A 15,834-nucleotide genomic window follows, 5' to 3' on the forward strand; every position below is an offset into this window, starting at 1 on the left:
AGACCTACACTTTTGTGCACCACCCTATGTGCACTGTGTGCTTACTGACGGAGTGCACAAATTTTAACAGAATAGTGTCGTCTCATATCAACACTAACTCTGTGCACTTAACGGAACTGGCGATCTCAACATTTAAATATAACTTTATTGGTGTCCTCTATTCGACAGTAACATGGTCATACTGTGTCAAAACATGAACAGTTTATATTATAACTTGCTTGTACCTCTGTAACATGTGTTTTCCACTGCTGCTGCTTCAGCTTTCTTAACCACGATTACCACAAGTTTGAAAACGCTACCTCCCCTTCCGCTATATAGCCAACATAGCGTCCGTTGAGGGCGAAAAGTGTCCAGCGTTTCACACTAAGCTTTTTGACCGTTATGAGCGCACAAATCGAGGACTAGCAGTGCACTTTGTGTCGTTGGAATTGTCAGTGTGAACACCCTCACACACTCAAATTAGATATTGTTAGTGCAGAAGTACGGCATTTGAGACACAGTCTTTGTTTTACACCTGTCAGTAGTCATGTGATGGGAACATATGCACCCAATTGTAAGAGCAGCTAAAATGTTTCTTCACCTGGCTAAACAGCAATGATTTACCTTATGACTGAGTAGGCTACCTTAAGATTGTAGTCTTACAATGTAGGCAATCACAAAGAAAATAGGTAGGTTTCCTGCATGACCCATTCCGAATGAATTCTCCGATATAATAAATACAACACATTGGGCTTGGCAAGAAAATTTGGCAAGAAATTTGACAACAAAACGGCCACACATTGATTCATCTACCTGACTTGTCATTATGAAGGATCCATGAAACAAGCCACATACAAAGTTATCCTAGAGGGAAACTTGCTTCCTTCGCCTGCAATGGTGACTTTTACCCTATTGAAAAGCTCTGGAGTGTGGAAGATGGATAGTCACAAGCATTCAAAGAAAGCCGAGCTGCGTGAACCTTTGGACCATGAGTGGCATAAAGTCACCTAACAGAAAAGTGAAGCCTGGTGAAGATAGGCCTATGCCAACACATTTGAAAGCTATGTTTGAAAATCAGGATTATTCCATGAAATATTGATTTATGAACTCTTGTTAGTTATTATTATTATAACCTTTATTTAACCAGGTTAGTCTCATTGAGATATAAAATCTCTTTTTCAAGAGAGACCTGGCCAAGATAGCAGAACAAATAGGTACACATCACAATCACAAAACAAACACAAAAGAGGTTAAAAACAAGAGTTAAAACATAGTAACAACACAGAGTTAAAAGGGTAAAAAGAGTTAAAACATTAGTATTGTTTTGTTTAAAATCTAATATTAACTTTTAAGGTCTGAAATACTGCATCTTTGTATTCATTGCACGCATACAGCTGTGGAAAAAATTAAGAGATCACTGCACATTTTTCTGATGTCATCCTACGGTTGCTGAGTGACAATTCGTATGAGTAGACGGTCATATTCAAAATTAAAAGACCACTGCAAATTTTAGGAATTAGAGAAATGCTCATACTTATGACTAAAAACGGATAATTCTGCAGCGGTCTCACTAATCTGTTACTGCTGACCTACTCTGACCCCTCTGCTGCCTGCATTCCTGGTCATAGCGACTTTTGATGTGAGACATGGACAAGTGATGGTAGTTTTTAAGAAAATGGTGCTTGTGTGTTCCAGACAAAAGCTGACCATTAAATGTCATGAGTCAGTGAGAATCTAAGCAAATGCCTGTGGTTTAGCAAAGAGTGTAACAGAAACTAGAGCGGTTCAAACTAGTTTCATTTCTATTTTGAGTTTAGCAAGCAAAACAATGGTTGCACTTTGCCCAAGAAAAGTACACTCAACTCAGCTGGTGTGAAAAACTATAAACCTGTCTCCCATCTTCTTGAAAGTGGTGTTCAAGCAAGTTTCTGATTTCCTATCTCAGAACAACCTATAAGACTCTAAGCGTTCTGGTTTCAAGAGCGGTCATTCTACTGAAATTGCCCTTACAGTATATCTGAGACTGAACTATTGAACATAGCTAAATTTTACCTGACTTATCTGCAGCCTTTGACACCATGCCATTCTCCTCTCTACATATCTGAGTTAAACATTTCTAGGGAAGCTCTTAATTGGTTTGCATCCTACCAAAGGATGTTCATTCAGTGTGTCTTAGTAAGGACAGATGCCAAAGTCTCACAACCTCACCACAGGTGTACCTCAGGGATCAGTACTTGGCAGGGACAGAGTGGCAATGGGACGATCGTGAGTTTATTGCATTAGCACTATCCATAGTTCCTTTCTCCAAATGTATGCAATGCTATTACTTTGATTTATACAGAAACATATGTTCATATAGCCTGGCTAGCGCCACCACTTCTCAATGAGACGTGGTCTGGGAACCAAACGTTAATTTTCTCGTATTTGAAAAAAATGCTCAGATCCGTTTATTAGGTGCCACGGATGTCTATCAAATGCGTCTGTGCATAGCTCATCATCGTCTTGCTTTCCCCCTTGTTCTGTGATTGGTCTCCTATCTCAGGCGAAAATTTGCTCCATGGTCTCCAGGCTGCCTTAGCAGCGTGAATCAAATTGCGCGCAAGGCAGCATGGGAACACCCAGGCTAATGTTCATATTCAATGCCAGAAATTATGAATGTACAGATTGATATGTATAGCAGTTGAATGGCCTGTTTAGGCCTATATTGACAATGTCTATAGAGTTTTGGTCCCTAAACTCATCCAAGTAAGCTATAGTTACAGATGCCAATTCACTAGAGCATTAACTTCAGATACTGTAAAATATGTATGTCTTCTATAATAATTTATGTTGCTGATCCAGGTCTGTCATCCAATAAAGTTTTAGCATCTTATTTTGATGTTATATTTCAGAATCTGTTTATTAATAGGAAATCCAAAAAAAACGTTAAGGGTCATTCCACGTCAATTCAACCAGGGCCCACGCACTTAGGTCTCAAAAAAAAATACCAGGTGTACCTATGTTATCCTGGAGACACACTGTAAAATTACTTTTATGTAAGATCAATACTTTCCAAGATACAGCCAGTTTTACAGGGGGAGGGGCGTGTCAATTTTGTTCAGCCTCTTTTTTTGTCAAAGTTCACAAGCCCATAGCACAACAACTAAACCATGTAGGAGGCTCAAATTTTGCATGTTGGTACATAAATAGGAATAGTAGGTAGCAAAATCATCACATTTAGTCTGGATGATCCTGCATGGTCATAGTTGTCCCTCAAAGTTGATCAAAATTTTAGTTTTAGTTTAGTTTTTGGCTGGGCTCTGTTTAGGCCTTCAGAAGACATACTTGTACTCAACATAGGCTCTTAATTTATTTCCCTTATTGAGATAAGTAGAAACACTCTCACTTACTATTCTTCCTGAACTTATTTTTCTTCTTCCTGAACAATTGTCCTGATTGACAAATAAGTTTTCTGTTATCAAGTTCTTATATAAATCATGTTTTTATTTTAGGATGTTTTCAAGGATGTTTTCGTGATCACTGTAGTTCACTGGTGTAAGTTTTTAAAGGTCATACAGATCAACATCCAAGATTTGACCTAGATAAGAACCATAAGATTCTGTGCAAACAGTAAGCAAAGTGGAAAAAAAAGTCAGACTTGTGGTTCTCACACAACTGTGGTGTTTTTAGTCTGCAACTCTTGTAAACCATGTGTATTGCAAGGGGTTTACCTGTATATTGTTTTCTGTAATTTCATCCGAAATCGGCAGTTGTCAATCCCATACATTTGGTCAGTATTACTTAGTGACTTCTTAGCAGTCTAAGTACTCCAACTGCTCCATTTCTTATGCAACTCAGGCTGCCAGACAGAGCCATAGATCTACAGTAGAGGCATGAACATATAATTGCCATAGAACCATAGCTTCCTTGTGATCAACTGTTTATTGAGTTATATAAATGGGGACGGGGGGACGGGGGGCAATACGATTACATGAAATAATAAAATGATACATGATATATAAAAGCATACACCTAGTTAAAAAGAAGAGATTAAAAATGCAAAATGACAAAAACAGATATTTACAGAGAAAGAGAAAAGAAAGAGCACAGCAACATGTACAATGACACGTACAAGAGGTATGAGATCTTTGACCCTGCAAATTAATGCCTCCCATTTTTGTAGGGTGGAACCATAGCTTCCCTTTCATGTTAATTCACAAATCATTTATGGGCACAAAGACACAAATTGGAGGCATGGGGCCCTAGACTGGCTCTGCCCTCCTACACACTTTCACTCAATTTTAATTTCACTTCAGTACGTCGTCTGGGCAGAGGCGATTCTAGGGTCTGTGGGGGCCCCAAGCAAAAATTCCAAGGGGGCCCTACCAACAAGTGTTATCACCATTATGTTATATTACTATTAGGTTATTATGTTAAATAATAAAAATACAAAAAGCGTATTATAAAAATTCTTATATTTTGACATGTATCTCACAAAATATAATTTTGAGTGCATGGTGTATGCACTCATAATGATTCTCTACAACATCTTTTTACTGCATTGCCATGAACAAAGTAGAGGCAAAAGAGGGGTTTCTTTGTTGAACAAATTGGGATGCAATGTGAGCCTTGAATTGGATGTCATGCAGGAATTAGCTAGGATCTCAAAAACGAATTATGAACATGCTTTGCCATAGAGAAACACACGATAGCGTTGGATTATAAACATGCTTTGCCACAAAAACAGACAAAAAAAGTCCAGCTATATGAAGTTATTTTGTTATTTTCAGTTATTTTGCCGTCACTTCGTCTGTTTTATAACCCAGAAGGATGTACTTGATATCAAATGATCCTCTTTCATCTGACGTACGTGGCATATCTATCCGATCACGGGTCCGCGAGTAATTCAAACAAGAGTAATGGGTGTGCAGCGTTGGTTTGTGTACATGACATTATTTTGCAGTTACTTCGTCTGTTTTTATAAGTCAAAAGGATCGATATTCATGGTACTAGTGGATAGCCCTGTGTCTCCTCTTTAATCTGATATGCTTGCCATATCTATGCGATCACGGGTTTGCGAGTAATTCAAACGATAGTAATGGGTGAGCAGGTGAACGCAGAGTATAGACTGTAAATATGATGCAATTTGATTTAATTTCATGATTTTCTTTTATTTTCATACTTGATCGTACAGACACGTGCGTAGTCTTGTTGGAAAGCCCCACTTCTGCTCTGTCACACAATAAAAGTTTTTATCTCGCTGCAATGAACAGTTCCGGAGCAATGTAACAAAGAAGAAAGGGTGTGTTTTTTGACGCACTTTGCGTCAATCGGGCAATCTAACAAATCGCGATCAACATGTTATGGCTGACAGCCCTAATACAAACATAACGTTAACCATCTCACTAGTTGTAACTGCCGCTAGCTAGCTGAAGTTTACTGTCGTATAGATGTAGCAAACCATGTTCAATCTTTCTGCCAATTGACATTAGCCTACTATAGCTTCATAGGCTAAATGCCAAAATCCGATGTTGATCCGTCATCACTGCACCCTCAATTGACATTTACCACAGTTGCCTAAATATGTGCAGATTCTTTGAACTTTTTTGAACACAGATCCGCTGTTCATAAGGCCATAGCATAGGGCCTACATATGTACAGATGTAGCCTACTGTTTGTACAACAGGGCAGGAGCACGCAAAATACATCATTCAATCTCTATGGACGAAATTCTCGCTTGACCCACCGGCAAACGCGCTGAGACCAGGTCGGGGCCCCCTAGCGGCTCGGGGCTCCAAGCAGTTGCCTGGTTTGCCTGTTGACAAGGTGCGCCTCTGCGTCTGGGTTTTCGGTATATTCGGGGGTTTTCTCAGGCCAAATTTTACCTGTCCAATCAGCGAACAGAGGGGGATGGCTGAGAACGATGATGTTGAGGTCATGCACTAGTTTGAGGATGACATACATCACGACCAAACGTTATGGCGATTGGTTATGGCAGATCCAGATTGGCCCTAGGCAGAACCAATAGTTTTAAACCTAAACAGAGTACTCACCTTCAAGGAAGTTAACACTTGGCAATGGAAAGTGGCCAGACTCTCTGTACTTAATGAAATGTTTGTATGAGAGTCTGGTAGGACCAGGCTAATGGGGCCCCAATTTGAATGCAAAAAATAAAAAAATGCAAAGTCATGCGAGAAGCAAAGGGTCTTGTTCGTAAGCTAAATCTATTTTGTGGTAGCACTGAGCTGACTTACATTCAGAATCCTGCTCATAGAATTAGCAAATATTTTTTGCCTAATTATTAAACAGATATTCCACCATTTGGGGAATTACACTCATTTTCCTTTCCTCACCTCCCCTTGAGTTAAACAATTGATTTTTACCTTTCTCCAGTTCATCCAGCCCTTCTCTGAGTCTGGCGATACCACTTTTAGCTCCAGCCTAGCATAGATCATTGAATCGAATTAGTCCATTAGCATCTCGCCTGCTAGCATCACGTTTAAAAGTGACTAAGATTTCCAGTAATTTTCCTATTTAAAACTTGTCTTCTCTCAAGTTAGAAAGTGTAATAAGACCAACAGAAAATTAAATGTGGCTATTTTTTAGGCTGATTTGACATGGAACTATACTCTCATTCCAGCGTAATAATCTAGGAACACCATGGGCACAGCAGCACAATGATGGTTATGGTTATGGTTATGGGATTTTGCAGACACCTTTGTCCAAAGCTGCTCCTCCTCCTGCTCAAGTGAGTAGGACGCATTTCACACTGCCCCTGCTTCACCTATCCTTTTAGCAATTTCCACCCTTTTCATTCTGTTATTTCATTTACAAGCTAGTTTAGCAAAGACAGTGAAACCAGTACTTTTAAATCTGAAACTTTAGTGATTTTTTACTTTAAATAAGCCAGCCAAGTCAATGAGCAAAAACTGAACAGCAATTCACCTTGAAGTTGGATTAAAACAAAATGCGCTCCTCCGGCCAGAGACCCAGGAGATCATGCCGAAAATGTACTGAGCTAGAACAGAGGATTTCTACTTTGGAATCAAAGATGCATGCCCTTCCATCAAAGACAGATGAACTACGAGAAACATCTCATGAAGTGAGTACAGCAACTACTGGAAATGCAGAGAATGTAACCCAGCAGTCTAATATCACTGCTAATAGAGCAGATGAATGCATCGACTTCACAAAGGGAAATGTGAGTACAGAGCCTTGGCACAGGCAAGTTGCCAGACCAAAAAACAAAAAAACGTAATACAAGAACTGTAATTACCTCAACACCAGTAAATTCAGATGTTAACTTCAGGCCTCGTATCAGAAATACAGACAGATCAACAAACTACTACAGGGCTTGTGGTCCTAAGGGAAGCCCACAGCCCCTAACACTATGGAACAGATTTGAATGCCTCCGGGACGTGAGAGAGGAATTTCCCAGGGAACAGACCCAAAGCAGGCAGCGATCAAACCACAACAATAGAAAGATGGGCACAGACAAGAAGCAGCACTCGACACCTATTCATCCCACAACCCTTGTTCTAGGCGACTCTGCTGTGAGACATATAAATGGGGAGAGGATGATTGTATGTTGTTTCCCAAATGCTTCAGTGTCTGACACAAAAAACAAGCTTGCAGAACTGGTGTCAAAATATGCAACTATCAAGCGCATCATTGTGCATGTTGGAGCAAATGACATCTACAGAGAACAGCTGTATGTCAAAGAAGATTTCAAGGAACTTTTCTCAGCCCTATATGAGCTTGGAATACAAATTTTCATCAGTGGCCCACTCTCAGCAGAGGGAAGCTTTGTATTTTCCAGACTACTCAGTTTAAACACCTGGCTCACAAAAACATGCTTTTCAGTTGGGATGAATTTTATTGACAATTTTAACCTTTTTTGGAATCGCAGGGAATACTTCAGACCAAATGGCACAGGGCTGAGTTGGACTGGGGCCAAGATCTTAACCGAATACTATCACCTCTCTCTCCTGCACCCAACATTTTTTCTGCCAACCTTGAGCCGAGCCTCTGATAAGCGCTCAGTGGCCATACAGACGGAACAAGCGGATGACATCAACAGCTAAACCAAAACACTCTGTACAGGCTGAAACAGAGATATGCCCAACCCTCCCTGCTGTGGGGCCCTCTGGTAACCAACCGGTAGCCTCCACTGAAATGCAGACCTTGGAGAAACATAAACAACCAGCTCAACAATGCCCAGCCATGTCCACTGGACAAGATAAGATGGGTGCTGCTAAAATGACTCAAAGTCAATCACTGGCGTCAAACTCCCTGGAATCTCAGCAAACAAATGGATGTGATGAGCATGAGGAGATAGCACCTCTCAAAGCTGCTGAGGGGCTATCAGAAAGGAAGGGTCATGTTGTAACACCAGTACCAATACCCCTCCCCACCTCCGTCGACTCCTTGTCACCACAAAGACACAACAACATGGAATACACTACTGGAATACTTGCTGAAAGCGGAGCGTCTGCAACAAACTCCCCAGGGCCTCAGCAGGCAGATGGAGACTCTGAACCAATATTCAGCCCCATCTTCCTTGTTTTCCCACCTTGTTTATCACCACCTACACCCAATCACGTCCCCACCCAATCAAACTCCCCAGGCCACCAAAACCCCCCTGTATATCCATCCTCATTCCAACACTCCCCCACCCGCTGAAACTCCCCAGGATCCCCTGTATACCCATCACCACCACCCCCCAGCACATGATTTTCCCTGCAAGAATGGAAGGACTGCTGCCAGTAGCCTTGCAGCTTGTTAGTAGCCCAAGACCTTCAACTGTATACCCATCAACATCCCACCTTGTTAGTAGACCAAGACCTTCAACTGTGCGTTCTTTTAGTACCCCAAGACCCTTAGCACCAAAGGTGCGCATGGCACCTCCACGGCCTCCCTCTTTCCATTCAGAAGGATCTCTTAACTCATTGAATGCCGCGCTGTTTTCGGAAGCTTTGGCCCAGAGTGCCAGCAATCTTGATCATTGTTGACGATTTTTGTAGAGCCACAGCGTATTCTATGTTACAGCTATGGACACATACTATGGCTTGTTTGAAAGGTGAGACTTTAAGCTCTCAGTGGGTACAAACCGTTTATTTCTACATGCCTCTGTTCCTAAGAAATCCCAAGCTAAACAGTGGCTACTTTTCATCAAAATCCCTGTTTTATTTCTAGAAATGGAGATGTAGCGTCTTTGATGAAATGTTAAGTGTTGCCTGTAAAGTTCCGGGAAGTGACCTAGCGAGACCTGGCGAGACTGCCACCTAGTGATAAACCCACGAAAATGGCCTGGTTTTGACCTGACGTGCATGTGTCACTGATTCAACCCAAAGCGGCAACCATCAAAAGCAGAGTTTTAAGATTAAATGTCCAGATAAAATGTCCAGATCCGTTTTCATGAGTTTTCGATCGTCATATTTCATTTCCATTCATCACAGAGTTCCCAAAATCACATATAAGGTGTGTTAGAGTGTCTAGTTTCGTAATAAAAAAAAAAGCTAAAAACGTAATATTAGGTTTTTGGCACTCAGCGCATGGGAAGGAAAAACGTAATATTACGTTTTTGGCACTCAATGAGTTAAGCAGCAACAACCTCTTAGTTTGTGTGTATCTGTTTATGCACATGTGTGCATATGGAATGGGTTTACATGACCCCTGGAGGCAAACATACGCAAAAATGGGTCATCCTAGGCCCTACGGTTCTCAAGATATTCACAGAAAACTCTGTTGGTGTACGGTCACTAAATGTACACATAAATTATTTGTTATTATATAAATTATTGTATTGCCCCCCATGAACGAAAGTTCACGAAACCTGGCATGCATTCGGAGTGTGTCAAAATGATCCTACATTTTCAATTTTGTGCAGTTTTGACCATGTCAGCCAGAATTATTGTGATTAAAACACCTAATTTTTTGCTTTTTCATTTTTAACTAGGTGGCGCTATACATGAAATAAGTGGTAATGGGATGGGTTGACATGGCCCCTTAAGACCAACATACAAAAAAAAAGGTGGTCCTCCTAGGCCCTACGGTTCTCGAGATATTCACAGAAAACTGTGTCCGGCCACCTACAGGCCAGTTGGTGTCCAGTAACATAAATTAATTTATTGTATGGCCCCCCATGAACCCACGAAACTTGGCGTGCATTCAGAGGGTGTCTTAATGATCCTGTACTTCCAATTTAGTGCAGTTTTGACCATGTTAGGTCACAGATACCTGCGATTACAACACCTCATTTGTACTTTTTTGTTTTTAACTAGGTGGCGCTATACATGAAATGAGTGGTTATGGAAAAGGTTGACATGGCCCCTTGAGATCAACATACAAATAAAAGGTGGTCCTCCTAAACCCTACGGTTCTCGAGATATTCACAGAAAATTGTGTCTGCCCTACCCTTCTTTCAGGGGGTCCAGTCCAGCGGGAGGGCTACAGATCAAAACGAAAAACTATGGTTCCATGCTATCCATGTGGGGCTACATGCCCACCAAGTTTCGTGTACCCCGGTCTTTCAGTGTCCCGGGAATCCTTGACGGAAAATTGGCCATGCGAAAAAAATAAAATAAAATCTGACTAAACCTATATGACCGCTGCTTCACTGCTCGGCGGTTATAATTAGACCTAGTGTTTATGGCTGGTCAACATAACAGACGCTCATCAGAAGACCGCAGTGGGCAGTTGGGGATGTATGCCTTGATTATTGAATTAAAATAACTAGAAGCAGATCCAGTCAGTGTCCTATAGGCCAAAGTTAGTTTAATTCTGGCTACTATAGGGAGCCAATGGAGACAGTGTTTCCCATACGTTGACTAATCTTGGCGGGGCGCCATGAAATCAAAACCGGCCGCCACACATTAATCCTCTATGTTGTACTATTTAAAGGAACCATATGTAAGATTGTGGCCAAAACTAGTACTGCAATCACTTTCAAATTACTGTAGAGCATTGTATCCCCTCCCCCCTGACTCGAGGCTGCCAACCCGGAATGCTGAAACACGACTTACTTCGTAATTAGTAGATAGGTGGAGGGTGGCGCATCAGGCTAAAACACAACATATGACAAAACACAACATCAACATCAGTTGAGGGCTGCAACTTCACTTTTTAAATGACAATATCCTGGCAGGACTACTGCTATCAGTGATATAAGTATTTGAAATGTGTAAGATCCGACAAAGAGTCCAGAGAGATAGTGGTAGTAAACGAACTCTTTACTTAGAACTTGGCCAACATAATCACAGCATGTACAACTCAAGTGCCACCTCCAGTTCCCCGGTTAAAACATAACCTCACATCCCGTTACCTATTAGTCTCGCCTCGCGAGAGCCCCCCCCTCATTAAGGACTCACCAGAGAGCATTCACTCTACCACCGGTATCAGGCCAATCTAAACTTTTCTTATCTGTTGTTCCTCGTTGGTGGAACACACTGCCAGTTCCTACAAGGGCAGGAACATCCCTCTTCATTTTCAAAAAACTCCTGAAGACCCAGCTCTTTAGAGAACATCTCCACCACTCCACCACAACAAGTCTTGCTGACCCTAGCACTTACCAGCCGTCTTGAACTGACACTCAACTGTTTAAAAACAGCACTCACTGATGCACTTATTCTTACTGTACTCTACCGTTTCTAGATTGTCCTAAAATTGTTGAGAGAATTGCTTTAAAAAATAACTGTTACCATGTTGTTAGTCGCTTTGGTTAAAAACGCGTCAGCAAAATGTAATGTAATGTAATATCATGGCCATTTTATGATTATTTGAAATACATTTCTTACATACGGTTCCTTTAAATTAGACAAGATAAAATCTACCCACGCCGCCTTTCCTTGCCCCGCCCCGCTCTCTCTCGTAACGAGCCCGCCTGAAATGCTAGGCACCTAACCCCTCACTGCTCCCCGAGCGCCACTGTTGTTGCAGGCAGCTCACTATGCAGAGACCAAATTTCCCTCACGGGATCAAAAGAGTATACTTGTTGCCACATAGAAGCACAGTGTTGGGAGGGTTACTTTCAAAACGTATTCCGTTACAGAATACAGAATACATGCCCAAAACTGTAATTTGTAATGTATTCCGTTCCGTTACTCAATCTGAGTAACGTATTCTGAATACTTAGATTACTTCCGCATTGAATTGCATTTTATAAGTGTATGTGCGGCCATCAAATCCTGATTAGGCCTACTAAACAGTAGCCTCACGAGCCAGACCCACATTAAAATGTAGGGTCTGGGCACTCACCGTTGGCAGTGCTCAGTCCGAGGGGCGGGATAATCGGTTGTCTTTCAAATTCCCTCTGCACGCAAAAGGACAACGCTATCCCATGCGTTTTCCCACCAGCTGAGCTAGTTGGCTAGTTCAAACTTTTGCCAACTTAAAAAAAGCTTAACTCGTGTCAGGCTGTTCGCCAACAGCAACATCCATTTTCTTTGTTTTCAAGTAGCAGGGAATTCAAGCCAAACCGTTGCAACTCTGCCATCAATCATTATGTTAAGCCCGCCTAACGTCTCTATACACGATTTGATTGGCCTGATAGAAGTTTAATTTTTCCAGCTCACAAGCCAACAGAGAGTTGCTAGACTAGCCCTGGCAGCAAATGTCAGCAAATGTAATTTGCTGCCGCTAGGGTGCATCTAGATTTCTAGGCTAACTAAACAGGGGGTCGTTTCTAGAAAAGTTAGCAACAACGTTGCTCAACCAACATGGTACGATGCAACTTGCGACCAAACAACGACACTGTTACACCTGTTTCCAGAAAGCATCGTACCTGTGTCGCAATTCGCTACCTCCGACGTTCGAACACCATAGTTCCAACAACTTTGTTGATGTTGCAGCGATACATATCATTGGTGGAAACAGTGGCAACGTGTAATACCCCACCCCCTACAAATGTTCTGTCACGGCCTATGTCGATATGTTTCTAATCTAAACCAAAGTCCTTTTAGGCAAGTCCCTCCACTCGGCGGCCATATACCAACGTTTTATGGGCACTCATCGGGCACAGTCTTTGGGTCGAACTGCGCGTGCGCAAGGCTTCACGACACCAATCTTGCTCCAGCGGCGAGATCACAACACATGATTGGCACGATGTCTTCACAACACACCATATGATTGGCTCAATGTATTCACATCACACCACATGATTGGCTCAATGTATTCACATGTCGACGTTTTGCCGAGGAAGGGGTGGGATATGGCCATATTGGCGTGACAAACTAGCCCCATGCATTTCTATGGAGTATTTTTTGAGTGCTGTGTCTCCTCATTAGAAAGTCTCTGTCTAAACTGAGTGATTAATGCTGGTATTGTCATTGCCATCAGCCAAAACCTAAACCTATTGCAAGCATATCAAACAGTTAACTTAAGCAGAACAAAATGAGTCATTATTTGTGTTAAATATCTGTGTTGGAAAAAAGATATAGCCTGGACAAATATCTGGGTATCCCGTAGGTTATCAACTGTCTCGTGGCTTAACGGCAGCACGTTGGTGCACTGCGCGCTCGGCTGGAGTTCGCATCCTATCTCTTCTTTGCATCTCTGAGTAAGAGTAGGCCTACGAGACACAACAATAGGTTTTGACCATACATTTATGTATATAGTTACTCTACATCGAGAGACCATAGGTACAATACATCAGTCAAAAACAATTGAATCTACGTGTCACACTAGTTCACCTGCAGAAGCAAGAGGACAATCTCACATCATAAGAAAATCGAACCTACAACGTTGGGATAATAAGTCATCTGCTTTAGCCACTACACCATTTAACACTACTGTTATTAGGGACTGTGAAGATTATAATACTAAAAGCAAGGCACTACTTTAATTAACATAAATAGCAAGAATGAGCCAAGTAGGGGAGCAGTGTCTTAATCGAAATTAAGCTACAGGATAGATAAATCATTAAGTCACGAGATAAACATCCACTTCGCAAATTTTGGTTAGGCGGTTGTGATTTTTGGTTAGGCGCTCCGGACACCAACAGGAACTACCAAGGAACGACACAAGTGCGACTGGGGCAGTAGTTTAAACGACCAAACTTTGCGTCCTTGTTTGCGATTGAGAGTTCGAACTACCCTTTCTAGAAACACCAAATCCAAGAACGATGGAGCGAACTACCAAGGTTGCGACGCAAACGATGCTTTTTAGAAACGACCCCCAGGTGTGTTTATGTGTTTGTGTATTCTGGTGTGTTCTTCTGTTCCAAATGGCTGAAGTGTTAGGCCCACATGGAGAATGTAAAGTCAACTAAGCTACCTGATACAACTTTAAAATAGCAAGGTGACCACTAAAACTACAGCAGGCGACTAAAAACTACAGCAGGCGACTAGGCTAATTAAAACAAACAAAATAAATAGGCTACTTTAAGGGCGTAGCCAGAAATTATAATTAAGGTGTGCCTGTGAGATTTTTCGGTGGCATCAACCCAGTACAAGTGAGGGGCGCATATGACAGGTGGAACGCAAATGACCTGTAAATGTAAACACTATGGGCTACTGTAGCCTATATCAGTGCTCTCAAAATGAACGTGATCACGTAATGACAATCAAAAACCGCACGTTAAAATATGCTACTCGCAAGAATAATTCTTCTGAGGCTGCACCATATAATTAATTTTAAAACGTAAATGTAGATCAAATTAGAAAAAATAATAATCCATAAAGCTATTTTAAGTTAGAATAAAAAACTTAGAATGCAGTGCCTATTTTAGAGATTGGTTTTTATTGTAGGTCTAAATCAACACGTGAACTAGGCTTGTTTATTGCTTAGCAAACTGTGTAACCGATTGGCCGAAGTAGCCTGAGCTATTAATACTTGGGAAAATATCCTTTGAACAGGCATCAGGAACCACGATCAGTGAGGAACAGGAGTTACCTCCACTTACTTTACTCCTAATTTGCTGTGCAAACAGTCATTTCAGGGTCTCCGATGACGCGTCCATAATGCGCGCTGGCTGCGTTTTGAGGCTAGTGCAAGACGGCGGGGCTTGGATTTAAACATGTAAACAATTTCATCATAGATTGCTTTCAGGAGCTTCTGGGAAATAGAGATGCCTTAATTTATTTTGAGAGTGAATATACGTATGAAACAGAGAAGTATCGTCATGTAATCCATTGATTTCAACAATGTAACTGTATTCTAAATACCAACTATTTAACTTGTAACTGTATCGGAATACAGTTACTCATAATTTGTATTCTGAATAACGCCGGTACATGTATTCTGTTACTCCCCAACACTGTAGAAGCATTGCATAGAAGATGACGGGCTAAATTGCTAAGTCCGCTTAGCATCGTGACAATGCTAGGACACCAGGCAACGTTTTCGTGTTAATTACTCATCTTCGTAAGTTGGTATATGGTTAAATGACTCATTACAGGGCGAATGAAGACTCTCTCGCCCGCCCCTACTGCCTGTAGGAAGAATCCCACTTGCAAGTTCGGTGTATCCTACCTGCCGACCGAAGCAGGATCAGTTTACAGCACAGAGGCAACGAAACGCTAGAGATTGTTGCAAACGTGTGCATAGGGCCTAATGGCAGCGCCAGCGAAGAAGCAGCGAAAACCCTTGACGGAAGACGCAAAGAAAAGGAAAAGAGCTCAGACCGAGCGAGGGGGAGTTTCGTAGAGAAAAAGCAACCCTTTAAGTTATGCAATCAAGCAGTATCTCAAAGCTAACGTTAGAATACTGTTTGGATGTCGAGTTTAGCATAGGCTACCTACAGCTGCTTGTCAATTTCGTTACTGCAGGGCTCATTTTATTGACTCTGACACTGAATATTTACAAAATCCCGATGTAAATGGAAAATTGTTTTCCAAAAATTTCCATGACTCAAAAGTGCTTGTCCCAAGGCGAAGTACG

Source organism: Alosa pseudoharengus, unplaced genomic scaffold, assembly GCF_046254945.1.
Source record: "Alosa pseudoharengus isolate Yale_2024_CS ecotype anadromous, Long Island Sound unplaced genomic scaffold, YU_APseudo_1.1 YU_APseudo_1.1_scf_9, whole genome shotgun sequence".
Taxonomy (NCBI): Eukaryota; Metazoa; Chordata; class Actinopteri; order Clupeiformes; family Clupeidae; genus Alosa; species Alosa pseudoharengus.